The 6,000-nt window shown below is 46.2% G+C and overlaps 1 long non-coding RNA gene across 1 annotated transcript; it reads left to right on the top strand.

The window, feature by feature from the left end:
• The first annotated feature begins 209 nt into the window (after nt 1-209).
• LOC126530423 (uncharacterized) lies at nt 210-2,742 on the top strand. The gene is made up of 2 exons (XR_007599397.3): nt 210-484; nt 2,312-2,742. It is a non-coding gene; the product is annotated as an uncharacterized lncRNA (long non-coding RNA).
• The last annotated feature ends 3,258 nt before the right edge of the window (nt 2,743-6,000 follow it).

The raw sequence follows: 6,000 nt of genomic DNA, 5'->3' as shown, positions 1-6,000 counted from the left end.
AGACGCACTAGTATTATTATCTATATAGAGGTGATAAAGCGGGTCCAGTTTCATTTTTTTTCTTATTTCACTCTTTCAAGTGCTTGGCAGAGCTCTAGCACACTAAAAAAAAGCGCCATAAAGATAAGTGAGGTCACTACGGCTGTCATTCTGACCCGGACAACAGCACTTGTCTTCCGCAGCTTCCCTTCAACACGACGGCATTTCGCCGCAGCCGGACATTGTTAACTACGTCACGGGGACGCTCGCGCCTTTCCCCCGACAGTAAACACGCCTCGTAAGCTCTAGGAGCTCAACAAAACTATTCAGCGCAGGATTATACGTACAGTCATTGTGTGCTTTTCTTTTTGTTGATTGTGACTCAGTTTGAGTAATGCCGTCTGGCGGTTTGATTTCCTGAGGGAAAGAAAGGAGGCGCATGGACTTATATAAGGGGCTGAGACGCACGTCGAAAGCAGTTCCAGATTACAGCTCTCTTGAACAGGTGCGTATAAGCTGGCTTTTCATTGTTCGGTCATCCAAGACTAGCGTTTGCAGTGGCGGAACAATAAGTTTTGCTTAAACTGGACTTTGAATCCCAGTGAGCTTCCCCTATGTCATTGATCGTGTGCGGTGAAGGGCATTATAGTCATTGATCCTACGAGTTGTGTTACAGCGAATGATCTGCAAGCTTTTCGATGCATTTTCATAATTGCGTTTAAGAGTACGCATTTATTGGCGCTACATGCTTGCATTGTGTCTTATGAGTGCTGCCTGGTTATTTTCTTTAATATTCAAGAAATATGCTCTTCTGCTAGAATTTTAGGAACTTGGGGGAACGTGGGCTCCGAATACGGGTATTCCGGAAAGCAACGGTAGCAAATGAGCTTTTAGGTCAATGACCAAACCAGTACAGATACTAATGCTAACGTGACGAGTAAATATGGTTGCCAAAAGAATGAAAGAGGATTTTTTAAGTTGTAATGGGCGCAACTAAACGTGGCTATTTTTAGCGCCTAAATTCATGCACGAAATAATCAAGGAATAAAACCTGGCCTCGACATCGCTTAATGCCTTATGAAGTTATTGTAGAGCACGGATTTCTCTCGCAAGTATATTATTTTGTAGGCTCCCAAACGTTATCTTTCTTCTGCGATATTGCTGTGCACCCTAGGTGTTATCGAATGCTGCTGCATTTTAAGGAAAATGAGTGGAAAAAGCTAATTTCTAAAAACATATATTGTTTCAGTGTACCTCTTTTGTGTAAAATATGCGTATGATGTACTTATGTATTTTGTATGAAATACATCAAACAATCAGTTGAACTTAGATACAATATATTTTCTTTCTGCGAAAACTGTCATCCACTTCAATTTTCCAAGCTTCAAAACAGTGGGCCGAAGGTACCTTTAAAGAACGTACTCATGTTGTGGGTTGACTAAAGCCTTGATTTTGCTACCGTTTCTATAAAGCATTCTAGTTTCTTTTCTATTTTGCATGCGTATTCTATAAAAAGGCAGAACATATTTCCGCACTTAAGTTTAAGTCCAGTCTTCTGTATGTGTCGCCAGGTAGTTCAGCGCTACTTTGTTCAGTCGATGAGTTGTGCACTGATTACGCTTACCCAAAACGCAGCACGGAAGTGGAGCTGAGCGCGTGATATAACATTACCATCGCTATATTGAATCCGCGTATCAGCTGCATTTGCTGATGAATCTGACGGAGTAGTTCTTGAGGACGATGATATTATTAATAAAATTATTTCCAACCAACAGTAGCAGATACAATGCTCTGATGTACGCAAGACGCAGTCGTGTTTCTCGGTAATAAATGACTTACGCATTTCTGACAAAATTATTCTGCGGCATTGATATGTTTATTTCCTTTACAAATGCAATACCTTTTCGTTCTTTACCATCGGGTGGGTCTCTGCACCGGAAAGGTAATGCTCTCTACTGTTTGAAGCTTTGGCGAGTTGTTAGTTTGTTACGTTTGAATCTTGCACAGGCTTGATAACAGAATAAAGGGGCGTGCTCTTTCCTCATCAGTAAGTCACCTAGAACAACAGGATGCTTTTCATGCGAACGCACTGTTGCCGGTTCTGCAAGCAGCAGCAACATAACTAATGGTGTTAGGCGCAGAAAAGCCAGACTTTGTGCCTTTGTTTTTCAGGAGCAGAGGTGTTCTCTGCCAATTTTTGATGCACCATGACCTCTCTAGCTTTCTCGTTCGGACCGTCGATGTACGTTAGCCAAGCTAACGGCCAATACGCATGAACTATTTGCCCCCACTTGGCGACGTTTAAAATATGTTGCTTCTTTTACCCACGCAGGCACCATGATTAGCCCCAAGATCATCATAGCAGCGCTCGTAGTTTTGGCCCTGATGATTGTGATGGCCAGCGCACAGTTCGGCCCAGTCATGGGGCCCGCCTACGGAGTCGCCGCGCAACCCGCGCAGCCCGCACAACCAGTGTACGCCGCTGTGCCCGTGCGGCCGATATACAAGGGGCCGTTCGGAGGCATGAGCCCGTACGCGTACGGAATGGGACGGCGCTGAGCTCTTCCAAGACGTCAGGGCCACCGATGTGGACGTCGTGAATGCAGAAATCACAAGCACAGAGCTGCTGCGACAAACAACTGGAACTTCCTCAGTCACAAACAAGCTGCCCGATTAATGGGTCTACTAGAAGCCTGCTCCGCTTTGTATACGAATTATTTGTCAATTCTTGTTAAGTAAATAAATGCGTCATTCTTTACTGTATGACCAGACTGCGTTCATAAGCGGCGCGTAAGCAAATTCGCGCGCCGACATTGGTGTAGTACCGTTCTCTTCCCTCTCTGCTTGCCTTGTAGGGCATAACATACAGGCGACTGCTTATTCGCCAGTCAACATTCAAGCGTTTATAAAAGTGACTAGCTCTCTGTGTCTTCGTGCCATGGGTTCATATGGTTTAGAGCGTAAGCTGTTATGGGCTCGCTCCAATAGGCGCTTCGGTTGGCGATGGTGTCTGCCGCCGCCACCACCACCGGTTTCCGGTGCCCCTAGCAGCTATTGCTGGGAGTGAGAAAAAAAGACACCGAGTTCCCTCCGGGATTGAACTCGGGCCTACTGCGTGGGAGTCTGCTGCTCTACCACTGAACCATGCCAGCGCTTTTCCTTTTTTTGCTTTTATTGCATCGAATTATGAGCAGTGTCATTCGAAAGTAGTTACGTTACATTTAGATACAGATGAAAAACAAATACACACGTGCTACGTGGTCCGATGAAAGTTTGAAAGTGGGGTAAACAAACGCAAGCGTCCATATGCGAAATACATTCAAGAAAGCGATCAAAGGTCGAAACCACACTACGCACTTGAGCAGCCTCTTCTCGAAAGACACACCTTGTCGAGCGAGGTGGCTCGACATAAAGCAATGTTCTATTGTCTCGGGTTTATTGTAAAGTCTAGAATTTGTATACTAGGGTGCATATAATTATTTTTCCTGAATCCATGTTTTAACTGGCAGGGTGTAAGGGTGCAGCTCAAATGAAAATGTTTTCGCTGCTAGCAAGCAGCCGGAAAGTGCTCTATAAACTCGTCCCAAGGTGCGAGGAGACACACGAGGTGACATGCGCGCCGCGTAGAGTGGATACGGGCACAACATTTAGCAGTGCAGTTGCATAGTATTATACCAGGTATAACGCCCTGTAGCAGGCACACGAGTAGCGGTACAAGGCGAATTACACCAGGTTGAACGCCATATAACAGATGCACAATTAGCGGTAAAAGGCAGGAAGTAAAGAAGTTTAGGGAGATAGATGTGCACAAGAATGCTATATAAAATATATTCTGTAGCTGAATAAATCAAGCTGGCTAAGTGATTATGTCACCGCCACGTTTCAAATGCGATGCCAATAAATCATCATCATCGATAGCATCGTATCGTGCCACTTGCCTTACGATGTGAAATCCGTGCCGCGTAGCCTCTAAAGGTGCGCCCTTTCCATTGTAGTTGCGTATTATTGCACCAGGTGGCACGCCATGCAGCAGTGGCATAGGTAGCGGTACAAAGTGAACAGATCAGTCTTGAGGAAGAAGAAGAAGCTTACGGAGATGTTTAAATATTGATGTAATAAAAACATGTGTTGTATATCCCTGATTAATTCAAGCAGGCTAGGTGTCCCCGACTCATTTCAAAGGAAGTGTCATTCAATTATCATCGTCGTTATTAGCATCCTATTGCTCTATTTGACACGCGGTGTGACATGCGCACCGCGTAGCGTCTGTACATACAAACATTGCAATGCGGTTCCGTTATATTCCACCAGGTGTAGCAGTTGCATGCTGCGTGTTACTGCGTGTAGTTGGAGCCGCTCATCTCACTCAGGCTAGGCGGCTATTTGTCACCACCCCGTTTCGAAGTGGATGCCACTTTGCCATCATTATCATCAACATCAACGTACTGAACCACAGGTCAAGTGATATGACATGTGGGCCACGTAGTCTAGATACCTGTGGTTACTCTTAGGTGCACGTCGTGGCGCCTGCTCGCAAGGTACGAACCACTGCTGCAGAAGGGAACCGTAGAGCTACGGGGGCTGCGGCAACCAGGCAACATCGGGCTCAGCAGACCTCCGTGTAGAAAGCAGGACAAGACGCAGCTCGCCGTTGACGCCGGTCGGACGGTTAAGATTATTCTCGTAAAAACGACGCGAAGTGACTTCACCGCGATGACCTTGTAGTGCATGGCGCCGAAAATGAAGCTGCTACGAAGCCTCGCCTACCGTTTACGCTGTGACTGTGCTGCGTGTGCCGCGCGAGCTTGTGACTTTTTTCTCTTGGCTAACGAGAACACAGCGTACAGGTGGGTTAATGAAAGGATGGTGGCACAAAATGCGTCTCCTTACGCCCATTAGCACTCCTTCAACGCCTTAGCAGTGAGCTAACATCAGCGAGCTAACAAAACATGGAAGGTATTCTACAAACAGAATCGCAACAACTTCTTAAGCATATCCTCATCCCGGCAATGCTATCGCTTTAACGTACTCATGTTCTAGGTTCTCCATAACCTTTCTTTTTACATATACTGTTTCTTTAGCTTGATGACACACTTCAGTGCCTGGCGTTGCTGGAAACAAAATATTAGCTTTGTAAGCTCCATGTAACAGGTCGTATGGCAGCATCTACTAAAGATTCGAAGCAATGTCTCCTCAACAATAGGCGCCGCTTGAAGTTTTGTTGCAGGACGCACAGCATTTCCTAGCGCAGAAGCGCTACTCATTACTCTCCTCTTACGAGGGCGAATCAGAAAGCATTTGTCCCTATGTCTTTTTTTAGCCAAATAACGGCCGTAAATGCAAACTCAACATATCCATTTCCAGCGGTGGGCCTTTCTTGAATGTGCTTGCCTTATCTGCCGGTAGCTCCGCGGCGTGGCGCTGCTGTCCGTGGTTTACGATGGTGACTGTGCTTCACATCTTCACAGCGTACGAGCAACGAAGTGTGATTCGTTTTCTACGGAGCAAGGGATGAACACCCATTCAAATCCGCAGGGAAATTCAGCCAACAGTTATTGTTCCACACTGTCCTGTCTGGTGGCTGCCATCAAACGAAAACTCCGACGGATTCTTGATGCGGAAAGCGCGGTTATCCTCCACGACAATGCGAGGCCACGTGTGGCAATCAGAAGAGCCGACCAGCTCCAGTCATTTCACCGGGGCAGGCTGGACTACCCACCATGTCATCCGCATCTCGCCCTTAGTGATTTCCAAGTTTTAAGTCCGCTGAAGAAGTTCCTGGCAGGAGAAAGACTCACGTGCAACGATGAAGCCAAGACAGCAGTTCGACGGTGGTTACACGGTCATCCGGACCAACTATGCAAAAGTTTAGTGCAGCGATGGGATAAAGGTCTGAAACGGTGTGGGGACTATGTGGAAAAATAGTGTAAGGTACGTAGAATAGTGCGCATATTTGTAACTACCTGTGATGGGATAAAGGTCTGAAACGGTGTGGGGACTATGTGGAAAAATAGTGTAAGG

Source organism: Dermacentor andersoni, chromosome 4, assembly GCF_023375885.2.
Source record: "Dermacentor andersoni chromosome 4, qqDerAnde1_hic_scaffold, whole genome shotgun sequence".
Lineage (NCBI taxonomy): Eukaryota > Metazoa > Arthropoda > Arachnida > Ixodida > Ixodidae > Dermacentor > Dermacentor andersoni.
The sequence above is the reverse complement of the archived record's forward strand: the minus strand, read 5'-3'. Positions and strand labels throughout refer to the sequence as shown.